The following is a 15148-nucleotide window of genomic DNA, read 5'->3' as shown; positions in this document are numbered from 1 at the left end:
TTTTCATTATCTTAAATAACAATGAATAGTTTATGATTATAAAACTTATACTTTGGTTTGTTTAATATTTATCCTGACAGTGATACAGCCAAAAAAAGATCCTATCAATCACAACCCCCATTACATACAGCCTCCATTCACCAAATATTGCCAGATAAAATTGTGAGTTTAAGACTCAGGGTGGGGTCGCTGGATATTTTTGGCTGACTATACATATATGGATACCCGAGACATACGCACCGACACGAGGAGCATTAGCAGTGACGTCATTGACTTCCGTTATCATCGACGCCATCTTCATTATGTCATAGTCAACGGGCATTTTGGAACGCCAGCTGTCAACAAAGTGACCATGTCCGAAAGATTACCTATGTCTATGTATTTACATACCGTTAATATACTAAGATGTGTGCCGTATGTTCTTTAATATAAGTCACCGTTGTAAGCGCGGTTTCATTTTCTATGAAAGATGTAAAAGATGTATGTTCTTTGAAATTAGTTTATTTTGTGTATTTAATGTGAATTATATTGGTTTAATGTAATTTCTAATATTTTGGTAATCATGTGATAGTATGTGCTTATACGATAATTATACAAAGAATTTTTTAGTTAATATTCTAATTGCAGAAGATTTATTATTGTTTACATGGGAGACGCTCTCTCCTGCAGCGTTAAATTCAAGGTACCCATTTTAGATCAGGAAAGTGATTGTAATCTTCTTTCATCCATCGTACATCCTGCATTTTATTATTAATTTGTTCACCAGTGATACTTCTGCGAATGGAGGAAGAGCTTATTGCGATATTAGTTTCATAATTTACTAAATCAGTTGGGCCACAAGGCCATGCAGAATCCATGTCTGTACTCTTTGTTTTATTGTAAATATAATCTCATCAAACAGCTCTCTCAAATCAATCCCACTTTACCGTATATGTATGGATTGATCAAAAAACATAAGCTTAACAATCCATTACGTCCTATCATGAGTTCTGTGGGTTCTGTTACGTACAAATTATCCAAGTGATTGGTAAGGATGTTATCCCCTCTTACAGGCCATATATATAATTCACATATACAAAACAGCAGTGATTTAGTTGTTAAAGTCAAGAAACACAATGCACCATGTGAATTAATAAGCTTTGATGTAAATTCACTTTTCACTAGAGTACCAGTGATAGACCTATTTTCATTATTTAAAGATAAATTGCAACTGTTAGATTTGACTATTGAACATGATACTTTTCTCAAATTGATAGAGTTATGCGATACTGACAATGTGTTTAGAGCAAATGGGAAGTTTTACAAGCAATTATTTGGCATGAGCAAGGGTAATTGTCTTTCTGCTCCTTTACCCTGTATTTATATGGAGTTTTTTGAGGCTAGATTACTACCCAATATAGGGGACTATATTCCTCCGTGGTATAGATATGTAGATGATGTTCTTTGTCTTTGGCCTAGAAACAGTGACCCATTGGAATTTTTAGACAAGCTTAATGATCTTGTCCCAAGTATCACATTCAAAATTGAAAGAGAAATAAAGGGATCCCTTCCATTTCTTGATATGCTTATCATCAGAAATGGCCATAACTATAAATTTAAGGTGTACAGAAAGCCTACACAGGTAGACAGTGTCATAAATTTTTTATCGAGTCACCTGGAATCTGCCAAAATGTCAGTTTTCTCTGCTATCTTTTTGAGATGTTTGCATATTTGTGACGATGAATTTATTGATGAAGAATTGAAACACATTCGTTCTATTGCACAAAAACTTGGGTACCCTTCAGTGTTTGTTAATCATTGTTTTAAAAGGGCTAAAAAATACTTTCATTCTACTGAAACTAGGTAAATTCCTACACTTAAGAATATTTTGACTGCCTTATCGCAATGAATGTTTCCCGTTTGCTCAGTCCCTTAAATTATTAAATATTAATGTTGTTTTTAAGTGTGACTCAACCAATACCAATATATTAATCAAGTATTGCCCAACTTTGAATGTAAATGGAAGTGTTTGTTGTATTTTATGTCGCAACTGTAATGGAAATTATGTAGGACAGACTGGGAAAGCATTGCAACTCAGAATCAAACAGCACAAGTACAATATCAGAACAGCATCTGAAAGCAGTGCACTGTTCGTTCATTTAGGAACAATAATCATCCCATGGATTGGGAAAACAGCTTCGAAGTGTATATATCATCATGTGTCACAGAAAGACTTCTACCATTCACTGATCAATCGAAACGCCGATGTGGATGTCCACACTACCCAGCGGGTCCCTCAGCATCCAGAGCTGACCCACCTCAGATATCTTCCATTCCTGGATAAGGTAGCGACTGCCAACAAACCGATTAAAAATAAAAAAAAGCCTCCTAGCCTGATGGAATCCAAGCCGAGATGTATAAAGAAGGATGACCTCTGCTTAGAAACCATCTCCACTCTATCCTGGAGAATATATGGGAAAAGGAGGAAATCCCCAAAGCCCTTAAAGACACATCCATCGTCAATATTTATAAGAACAAGGGAGACCAGTCAGACAATGGCAACTGAGCAGGATCTTGCTGAATTCCGTAGCCGGCAAGATTATCGCCCGAGTCCTCTTAACCAGACGTCTTTCCGAGGCGGAAAACTTTCTCCCAGAATCTCATTGTGGCTAAGTTTAGACCATCATGTGGCACCACTGACATGATCTTTACGGCCCGCCAGATACAGGAAGAGTGCAGAGAACAGCGTCGTGATCTATACATGGCCTTAATCGACCTAACCACGGCTTCCGATTTTGTCAACAGGGAAGCCCTCTGGCGGATCCTCAGCCGTTTTAGTTGCCCACCAAAATTCATTGCCATTGTGAGTCAACTCCACGATGTCATGAACTGCAGTGTCCTTCACAATGGCTCCCAGCATGAGTTCTTCTCCATTCAAACGGGGGCAAAACAGGGATGTGCACTGGCGCCAACTCTCTTTTCCATTTTCTTGGCTGCCTTCCTTACTCGTGTCAGTGCCAATTTATCTGGCAGTGTGGACATTCAGTCCTGGATGAAGGGTCTTTTCAACATAAGAAGACTCCAGCTAGTAACAATGGTGTCGGCAAATTCCATTACTAAACTTCTCTATGCAGATGACCTCTCCGTTGTCGCTCACACTGAACGCAACCTTCAGGAAATCCTAAACACTTACGCAGATGCTTATGCACACTTCGGCCTTGAGGTGAATGTACGTAAGACTCATATTCTCTTTCAGCCTGCCCCTGGTTCAGCCACACCTCCACCAACCCTCCAGCTTAACGGTACTACTCCCTCTAAAGTTAGCCACTTTCAGTATTTCGGCTCCCACCTGTCCACCACCTCGGACATAAATGAAGAGATTCAACATCGGATCTGATGTGCATCTCGATCCTTTGGCAGATTCCGTACCCGTGTCTTCAGCTGTAGGGAGCTGAAATTTTCTACAAAGCTGCACGTAATGTATATCGATCAGTTGTCTTCTCCACCCTGCTCAATGGTAACGAAACACGGGTCACATACAGGAGGCACCTCAAGGCACTTGAAAACTTTCACCAACATAGTCTACTTCCCATCCTCCTATTCGCTGGGACCAACCATAAGAACATCGAAGTTGCCATCATCCATGAACAAATACGTTGAACTGGCCATGTTGCCAGCATGGACAACGGTAGACTGCCAAAGCAGCTACTGTACAGTCATCTAAAGAATAGTAAACGTAACGCTGTCGGGCAACTGAAAAGGTAAAGGATATTCTTAAGATAAATCTGAAAATGTGCCAAATCGACCCCCTCACCTGGGAGACGATTACTCATACCGTAACGCTTGGAGGAGCACCACACGAGGTGTCAATACTTTCGAGCTGGCCCGACTGCAAACCGAAGCAGAACGCTAAGCGCCAACGCCGGAAAGACGCTGCCACCGCCCCTCCAGCACTCGATGAAGCCCTCCACATGTGCAACATTTGTGGACGACACTGTCCGTTCCGTATCGGCCTCTTTAGTTATCTTAGAGTTCACTAACGAAGATGAGATCACTAATAACTCATATCATTGTCCCATAGCTGGATGACCGTCATGCTCGATTCTGAGTGACAGCAAAGTAGCAGCAGTAGTAGTGCCAGTGTGTGTGTTTGTCTGTGTGTGTGTGTGTTTGTCTGTGTGTGTGTGTGTGTGTGTGTGTGTGTGTTTGTGTGTGTGTGTGATAATAATAACAATAATAATAATTAACGGTTTATTGAAAGAGCATGACAGCCGGAAGGCTGAAAATATACAGTTACATTATTGGTGAATGGGTCTCTTGATTTACAAATAATATACAAGTAACATAACTGATACAAATATAATATATAATAACTAGGTGGGGAGAAGCTTAAACTACAGGGCATTTCAACATAGTGACAGTGCAAAAAGTAAGATTGACTGGGAGTGAATACACTGGTTGATTACAAGTTATTGATAATTTTTACAAAGGTTGGGACTGGGCTGTTCTTATAGCAATCAGTTCGTTCTTGTATGGGCTGGATGCGGTTGTGGTGTCGAACAGCAATTCTCGGGCGAGGGATCTCAGGTGGTAGTAGGAGCCGGTGTCGAGGATGGTGCAGAAGTTTCTCACAAAATATGCAGATGAGGTCGTGGTGATGATCAGTGAGAGCCGAGAGTGTGTGTGTGTATGTGTATGCGTGCTCTAACTATGGAAGAAGAGAATGTTTCAGTGTGTCTCAATCATGTATGATGAACCAAGTAGAATGAAGCTGTATTCTCTCAGGACGGGCTTAGTGGATTCTTTGAGCGAGGTTGATAATTAAGGACTGGGCAAAAGTTAATTAGGGACAAAGGCTTTAGCACGTGGCTCTACCGGAGATGAGAGAGAGAGAGAAGTAATATACTATACAATTCATTCTTTCTTTTCATATAAAGCTTTAAACTCTATATATATATATATATATATATATATATATATATATATATATATATATATATATATATATATATATATATATATATATATACCTATAAGGATCAAGTGGAATTAGAGCATGACTGTAAATTGGACTGTCTGATCCACAGAATAGGTAGTCAGTATTTATAGAAAACCTACTAATGTGTGTTCATACATTCATTATTATTCTGCCCACCATAATAGAGTCAAACAGTCAGTATTTTCAACAATGTTTTTACGTGCTTTGAGAATTTGCAGCCCGGAATTCATTGATGAGGAATATAAATATATCTATAATATTGGCTCAAACCTTAAATACCCTAGATCTTTCATAGACAAATGCCTGAACATTACTAAGAAATCTTTTTATAGAACTGATCCCAAGCCCACCCATGACCATAAGAATCTCTTAGTATTACCATTTCACAAAAATTTCTCTCAAATTCCTTTACAACTAAAAACCTGGAACGTCAATGTGGCATTTAAAAACTCATGCACTGTTAAACAAATGTTAATCAAGAACTCCCCCAACAACACAATTGGTTGCATTTATAAAGTTCCTTGCAAGGAATGTAATATGTTTTACTTAGGCCAGACAGGTAAAGATCTTGTAACTAGACTTAAACAACATAAATATAGTGTTAGGACAGGCCAGGAATCCAATGCTCTGTTTGTTCATTTGAGGGATAATAAGCATTGCATTGACTGGGATAATGCCTCCTCAATATTACCTTGTAATTCAATTGACAGTAGGAACATTATAGAATCTAGTCTCATTAAACATACCGAAGCAGTCAACATGAATTTGAGTAATGGCATGTACAAACTGGACAATTTTGTAATTAAGAAGATTTGTAACCAGGTGAGAAGGTTGGGTCACCTTACCCTCTGACCTGACTACCGACCGTTGCGGTGCTTTTTAAAGATTAGTAGGGTCATTACCTAATACCTGACCATTGTGGACCTGATCTCACCCTCCTCTGTATATATACACCTTGTTTTGTACTTCTCCTTAGTCTGTACTCACCCCTGAAGATGTGAATTACACGAAAGCGCTTGGGAACTTCGTGTTTTCTTTTTCCTTGTGGTTATCAGCATAGCATATATATATATATATATATATATATATATATATATATATATATATATATATATATATATATATATATATATATATATATATATATATATATATATATATATATATATATACATATTCTTTCCAGAACAGTTTTATACCTAGATGGAGACCAGCTGAAGCTTCGTTCCTGTGTATCAAACGCTTTTTATTGTTTTTTTCTTAGTAACGTGTTGGAAGGGATTGATTGAGTTGCCATGTAGATTTACTGTCGAAGAAAAGCAGTAATTTTTGTTCTTTAATATCTCGTCTCTGTTCTCATTTACCCTACTTCCTTGTTACCCATTTTTAACTTATACTTTCTTTGTCTATTCGTCATCATTATCCAGACTTCCACGTGATTACTCAGAGTCTTAGTTAAGTCTTCGATATTATTATCCTTTTGAAATATTAATATGAACCATCTTTTTGTACCCCACTGTTGCCTTCCCTCTTTTTTCGCTCTAATATTTTCCTCCTATTGCCCTTTTAATCCATTCTACAGTTCACAAGGACCTTTTATCTTCACTTAACCCTCTTTTCTATTAATGGCTTTTTTAATGGCCTTTTTTTATATGCTTTTACAACCGCATTTGCCTGTTCCCCCTTTCTCTTCTCTGCTAGATAGATAACTCCCCTGTCTCCTTTCCCACCACAACACACACACACACACACACATGTAACTTCCCCTGTAACTTCACTGTAACTTCCTCTGAAGACTCACATTTAATTAGGGAATTGCCAGATATTGTTACAAAAAACCGTCTGTCTTAGTTCACTTCTCTGAGATGGGTGGACCGATACAAGCAGTTATATGTACAGATATATATTTATACTTGTATCTACAGAAAGACTGGCCACTTGTTCTGTTGACTGAGAGCTGGGAGCTGAGAGCAGTGTAAAGATGCTATTTAGATCTGCTAGAACTGAAAGGATCTCTCAGTCTGCTGCTCAGTGGTAGATCAGTAAGTTGTTGGTCCAGAAAAGGACTACCTAGCTCTTCCAGGGCAAACCTACCCCGGGGCTAACTGACAATGACGTCAAGAAGGATGATGCATGGGTTCAAGCTTCTACCAGCAGGGAGGGTCGGCATGAGTCAATTCCTTGGCATGAACATTTGAATCAGTATCAGCAGCGTTACTGAAATAGCTGTCTGGAAATGATCTCGTTAGAGCCGTGAATCATCCTTAATTGACGTTGTAAATATCTAACTAATCTGTCTAATGATTTACATCAAATAGTTGGAAGTCTACTAGTGATAATCAATGTACCTAGTTATCAAGTTAGAGTCATTAATTGAATAAGCAATGAGCTTCAAAGGTGATATCATCATATTGAGACAACTCTGGTGGACATAGTGTAGCCAGACCGTGTACCTGACTAAAGCAACTGAGTTTGAGCAAGCTAAATAAATGCTTACTACATGCTTGCTATGAAAACATCTCTGACCCCCGCGGGTCAATGCAAAATGCATAATGAAAACTCATTCATCCATCGTGTATAATACTCTGGTTGCTATACTGGTTACAGACTAAACAAGACTAAACTGCTTACAGATTGCTCGGCCACGTAGTGTCAACCGTCCTAGGGTGGCTACATAAAAGAAAAGAATCCTATCACATGGGTATTGCTAATTGCCTACACACACACACACACACACACGCACACACACTTCTGTCTTCTGTTTCACCCTCTCCCACACCTTTACATCTTAGGGTACACTTTTCCACAGACCTCAGTCAGCACAGCACTTGTGCCACATACCTTAATCAGACGGCACTTGCGTCACTCCATGTGCCACATTCCGGCATCTGCTAACACTTGTGTCACTCCCTCTCCGTGATCTTCCCTCCGGCTGTGGCTCCTGCTTATGCCAGGACTAAGTGGTATACGGTCCCTACCTTCCTTATACCTGAAGGCTCATCGGACATATATGAATTACGATATGCCTGTGTGTGTGTGTGTGTGCGCGCGCGCGTGTGTGTGTGAGTGTGTGTTTTTCTGCTAACCTCCATCCCCAGAGAAGATAAGGATTTCCTCCTTGGTGACCTCAATGCCACAGTTGGCAGAGATGCTGACATTTGGCAGTGAACCATAGGGAGAAATGGACTAGGCAAGTGTAATCCCAACGGCCTACTCCTCCTCAGCAAGTGTGCTGCACACAACATCACTATCACCAATACCTTGCTTAGGCCGGCCGACAAGTTCAAGGGTTCGTGGCAACACCCACGATCCAAACACTGGCATCTCATTGACTGCATTATTGTCAGAGAAAGAGATCGCCGAGATGTCATCATCACCCGAGCCATGCGTGGCTCAGACCACTGTGACACAGATCATCGGCTCGTCAGAGCCAAGCTATCACTTCACGTCGCTCCAAGACGGCAAAAGCAACAAGCCTAAAGCAGAGGTTTTAACACTCACGCCTGTATTATTAAACAAAATCTTCCCTTGAAGAGGGTCGTCGTGTTTCAACCCGAGTTTTAAACTAAATGAGTCCTGAGGGACACCGCAGTACAGTACTTAATGGGCGGGCGTAAGAGTGTGGAGGATCCAGCGGTAGCACATGCTTTCAGAGAGCAGCTCGAACACGGGCTGATAAACACCCCGACAGCAAACAACCTAAATCCCAGTGCCGAATGGGATATTCTCGACGCTGACATGACAAAAACTTGCAGAGAGACTCTCGGCCAGATCGAAAGAATACACCAGGACTGCTTTAATGAAAATGACCTGGTAATCAATGTACTCGTCGATGATAAATGTGCTGCTTTAACTGACTGACAGAACAACCCTAAGTCTCGGACAAAAGCTAATACCTTTTGCAAGAAGAAGGCGGCGACCCAACACGAACTTCGCAAGCTTAAGAACGACTGGTTTCAAAATTAATCATGTGAAACACAAAAAATTACAAATCAGCAAACATAGGAGCATTTTTTAAATACACTAAAACATTTTATGGGCCAATCACTCATGGCGCAGCCCCTCTCTGCTCATCCGACAGTAATTCCCTAATTAAAGACAAAGAGGTATCCATCAGTGCTCGGAAAACCCCTAACAGTTGCTACTCAACCGAAACACCGATGTGGATTTCCACAGTACCCAGCAGGTCTCTCAACATCCAGAGCTGATGCACCTCAACTATCTTCTATCCGTGGATGAGGGAGCTACTGCCATCAAACAGATGAAAAGTAACAAATCCTCAGGGTCTGATGGAATCCCAGCAGAAATGTATAAAGCAGGAGGACCTCTGCTTATCAGAGGTCTTTGCTGCCCGCCAGATACAGGAAAAGTGCAGAGAACAGTGTCGTGACCTGTACATGTCCTTCATCGACCTAACCAAGGCCTTCGCACCTTAAGGCGTTTTGGCTACCCACCAAAATTCATCGCCATTGTAAGGCAACTCCATGATGACATAAACCCCAGTGTCCTGCATAATGGCACGCAGTCAGAGTTCATTTCCGTCCAAACAGGGATTAAACAAGGATTTGTAATTACACCAACTTTCTTTTCCATTTTCTTGGCTGCCTTCCTAATTTGTTCCAGTGCCAATTTAGCCGGCGAGGTGGACATCCAGTACCGGATGAAGGGTCTTTTCAAAATAAGACGATTCCAGGCAGTAACAAATGTGTCGGCAGCTTCCATTACTGAACTTCAGTATGCAGACGACCTCACCCTTATCGCTCACACAGAACGCGACATACGGGAGATCCTGAACACCTATGCAGATGCGTATGCACATTTCAGCCTTGAGGGGAATGTACGTCAGACTCACATTATCTTTCAGCCTGCCCCTGGTCCAGACACACCTTCACCATCCATCCAGCTTAATGGTACTACCCTCTCTAATGTTAACCACTTTCGGTATCTCGGCTCCCACCTGTCCACCACCGTGGACATTGATGAAGAGATTCAACATTGGATCAGATGTGCATCTCAAACCTTTGGCAGACTCCGTAGCTGTCTCTTTATCAATAGGGAGCAGATATTATCTGCAAAGTTGAACGTATATCGAGCAGTCGTCCTCCCCACCCTGCTATATGGCAGCGAAACGTAGGTCATATACAGGAGGCACTTCAAGGCACTTGAAAACTTTCACCAATGTAGTCTACCAAACAGGGAGGTACTACCGCCTGGGAAGATATTGGAAGCATGATGTGTTGTCTTTGGTAGATCTTGCTGCCACATGGCATCACGAAAATTATGAGCAAGTCCCAGGTTGCTGATCTGACTTTCTTGTTCATTTACACACAATTGCAGGGTCTCAATTGTTTCTCTTACTATTGACAACACAACATACATATAATGTTCCTCACTTTTGATTTTTTTTTTCATTTTGTATTTCTTTGTGGTTCTTTATTATTATTATTATTATTATTATTATTATTATTATTATTATTATTATTATTATTATTATTATTAGCATTATTATTATTATTATTATTATTATTATTATTATTATTATTATTATTATTATTATTATTATTAGCATTATTATTATTATTATTATTATTATTATTATTATAATAATAATAATAATAATAATTATTATTATTTTTATTATTATTATTATTATTATTATCATTATAATTATTATTATTAGTATTATTATTTCGCCCCCCAGGCCCCGATGTGGGTCAGTGACCTGTGCCTGGGTGGGCTAATTCCCGTAAAAAAAAAAAAAAAATCTTCCGAACAAATACGTTGGATTGGCCATGTTACCCGCATGGACGACAATAGACTGCCAAAACAGCTATTTTACAGTCACCTAACGAATAGTAAACGTAACTCTGGTGGGTAACTGAGTAGGTATAAGGATAGTATTAATTCAAATCTGAGAAGTGCCAAATCGACTCCCTCACCTGGGAGACGATTACTCCACACCATAACGCTTGGAGGAGCACCACACCAGAAAGACGCTGCCGCCGCCCCTCCCGCACTGGATGTAGCCCTCCACATGTGCAACATGTGTGGACGGTCCTGCCGGTCCCTCTAGTCACCTCAGAGGTCACCCACGAAGGTGACATCCTTAATAATTCATATCAATATATCACAGCTGGATGATCGTCATAACTGGATTCCGAATGACAGCAAAGTAGTAGTTTTAGTAGTAGTAGTTGTAGTAGTAGTAGTGCCTGTGTGTGTGTGTGTGTGTGTGTGTGTGTGTGTGTGCGCGCACTTAACGAATATTAATTGAAAGAGAATTGGGTTAGTTAGTGTATGTACGTCAACTGGTCAATAGAGTCAGCCAACTTTAAACAAAGAGGAAAACATAAAAACACGTTCCCCTTGTAATGGTGTATGGAGCGATGGTTGGAGTGGAGAGGAGCCTCTACAGTCTCAGTGAACAGAGCAAACAAGCGTGAGCAAACAAACTCATGGCTGGATGAGTTGATTGGTTCAGAATAAACTCCGGCCTTGTATAACGAGCGTCGAGCAAACTGGGACAATCTCGGTGTTTGTTGACTTAAGCTATTACTTTATTACTTCTGTCGCTTCTGGACGTGACCATAGATGACTGACCTTGTTGTAAGTATATACTGTACTGTATTATACAAGAGGTAACTGTGCTGGTATATTTGTAAAGTTCGTATTGCGGTATTAGGCAATGGTGGATCTAGGGTGGTCCTTGGGCTCCGGACCCCCTTTTCACCAGAAAATTTCAATACTTTTTTCGTTAATATGCTACTGTACTACTATACTATTGATTTTAGAGATATATCTTAATACCAAGTGCACATAGCTTCAAAATAGCCTCAAAATGCCCTTGATATTGGTCATATTTAAAAAAAAAATTCTTTGGGGACTTACAGTTGATTGGGCTCACTATGCTTGCCGTGTCCTCCCGCCCACAACTTCTTGCAAACCCACCCCTCCCCCTTTTTAATATTCATGGATCCGCCCCTGATTCTGCCACATTTACGAGGACCTCATAAAATTATGAAGTGCTGGCTTACAAGGGTTTTTCAATAATCACTATAATGTAAAGAGCAACTGAATGCATCGTAAAGAGAAATATAGGGCAATACAGTTAGAATACAAGAGCTTCGGTGTAACACGTTCACTCGTTCCCTTGACCCTTTACTCCTTTACTCTTGTTTTAGTATTGTTAAGAGAAATTTAGTAAAATGAATCTGAAAAAACAGGACTTAGGGTACAACATATTTCTCGCCCTCTGAACTCTGATATGATTTCCTATATTTCTTGGGATACTGGGCTACATTTATGTATTCTTTTACTCTCAACTGACAACAGAGTGAGTGTAAACAAGAGTGTAAACAAGTAAAACTCTAATTTGCATGTCAGTACCCTTTATTTACCTTGGCTGTCTGACAGACATAGATTGATTACGCTGTCCATACTCCTTACTCGCATGTCTTGGAGGAAGACAGTCGCGTCTTGCACATTATTTAACTAAAGCCAAATTACGACATAATGGACAGGTATACTAATATTTATATAGCTAACCACAGGCACTACACAATCACGTCTTACTAGTAACTGAGATGAACCTGAGATGAGCATGATCGTAATGGTCTGCAGTGACATGCCAATAACACAAAGCCTCAAGATATGGCTGGGACAAACATGCACACTCTAACATATTTGTGAATCACCCATAACAATTCTAGGTAATTCTGTGTTTATGCTACATGAATAAATTCTCAATGTGATTTTAAGGCAGTCTCTGATACTTTTCTTAATCGAATGAATCCCACCTAACATAGCCAAACCTAACATATCCTAACCTTATTCAACCATAAGGTTAGGATAGTTTAGGTTGTCTGTTTGTAAGCCATTTTTCAAAATTACCAATATACCTGCCGGTCATTTTACAAAATAACCGATTCCACAAAAAAACGTAACACACACACACACACACACACACACATCCTCTGCACCATCCTCGACACCGGCTCCTACTACCACCTGAGATCCCTAGCCCAAGAATTGCTGTTCGACACCACAACCGCATCCAGCCCATACGTGCACGAACTGATCGCTATAAGAACAGCCCAGTCCCAACCATTGTAAAGATTATCAATAACTTGTAATAAACCAGTGTATTCACTCCCAGTAAATACTACTACTTGCACTGTCACTATGTTGAAATGCCCTGTAGTCTGAGCTTTTCCCCATCTAGTTATTATATATCTTATTTATATCACTTATGTTATTTGTATATTATTTGTAATTCAAAACCCATTCCCCAATTATGTAACTGTATATTTTCAGCCTTCTGGCTGCCAAGCTCTTTCAATAAACCGTTAATTATTATTATTATTATTATTATTATTATATATATATATATATATATATATATATATATATATATATATATATTATATATTTGTATATATATATATATATATATATATATATATATATATATATATATATATATATATACATATAAGGGTCAGACAAAACTTCTCTTCCCGAATGTTCTGTTATATATTGTTATATCATCATATCCTTTGTAGTGACTAACAAGGACTGTAATCATTAAGGACAGTAGGACAGACCTCTGTAATGTCATAAACCTTTGCTCTGTCCCATTCAATGACGTCAGCTAGCGACACACGTCATTTGGTGCGTTGGGGGCAGTCACAGATGGTGACGGCCTTGCCTTGGTTTAGGTATAACAAAATGAATGTCTTTTGTTCTCAATTTCCTCAAAATAATAAGTGACAAAAAAATATATATTACAAGGACAAATCGGGGGTGGGTGGGGGGGGGGTGCCTGGCATTTCGCTGATGAAATGGACTAAGCAACTCAATTTTTGAGCTTATTAGCGATGAAAAGATTTTGCCAGAAATGGTAAGGTGAATGTATTGGAGTACTCTGGACAACTGGATATTGCTTTACAATTAAGTTTTGCAACTATGGTTTTTCGTATAATTGGGTCAATATTATTGTGTTTCTTTTGTCAGACGTAGCAAGAAAAATGTCTTACGATTTTCTGGATAACCTGATATTGAGTGAAATTGCATAACTAAGAAGCGGCAAGAAATCTTTCCTAGCGACTTGAAACAAGCACGGTGTTGACACCTGAAACGAGCACGGTGTTGACACCTGAAAACCAGGTATCGATATACTTAACTATTTTTTTAAGATTATTAAATATGCTCAGTTATTTTCTTTTTTTTGCCACATAGAGTAAAATGAATGTTTCACCTTTCTGTAAATACCTGGATCATCGACAGACATTCCAGAATTAAGGAGAAACAAAATAAATATTAACACTTTTGTATCGCCCCCAGGCTACTTTTTCTTGGTGACACTTTCAACTGCACTTTATTTACTCTGAACTCAAGTTTGTAATCACTTTCCATGAAATGGGGAGAACACACACGGGCAAATTTGGTGTTTATTTTATACGAGCGCTTACAGGCATTTATCCATTTATCACAAATTTTCTTATCTCTTGGAAATCTGTAATACTTGATGTGCTCTCTACTTGGGATTTAAGCATTGCTGGTACACCCGTATATTACACAAACATAATTGTTAATACACTGGTCGTCCTGGGAGCAGACGCGGGCACACACAGGACCCAACCGTACTTGGGTCCTGGGTACACACGGAGTTCACCAGATGACGTGTGTTTACAAAAGTGACGTCAAAGAGCTGTGCATTGTGGGTAAAACATGTGTTTGGATTACTATCCTTACTAGTATTTTATCCATGGTGACTAATACATATTTGGGCTGAGTACGCTCACACCGCCGCACGACACACATGTGTTGTCCGTCGACTTATCAAAGACAACATTTTCATATATGTCTTTTGTGAGATTGGATCTGCGCCCAGAACATACGGTGTTTTATTGTTATATCTAACTCCAAGAGTAAAGTATATTTTATAACTGGTGCTTACCTTATACCTCTTCTTAGCAAGATCGAAGTCATGCATCAAACACTAATTAATTAACACTTACCACTGTTGCTCAGTAATTTTTAGTAACGACCAGTGTTTCTGGTGTCAACTTACTATTGCTGCTCTACAGAAACTCTCTCTCTGGAAGAAGATATTAAGTAGAGTGTCTGGTGCTGTCTACAGAGTTGTCGCTCCAAAATGAATCCTCTCTT

The sequence above is a fragment of the Homarus americanus genome, unplaced genomic scaffold (assembly GCF_018991925.1).
Source record: "Homarus americanus isolate GMGI-L3 unplaced genomic scaffold, GMGI_Hamer_2.0 scaffold39675, whole genome shotgun sequence".
Lineage (NCBI taxonomy): Eukaryota > Metazoa > Arthropoda > Malacostraca > Decapoda > Nephropidae > Homarus > Homarus americanus.
This window is presented reverse-complemented; position numbering follows the sequence as displayed.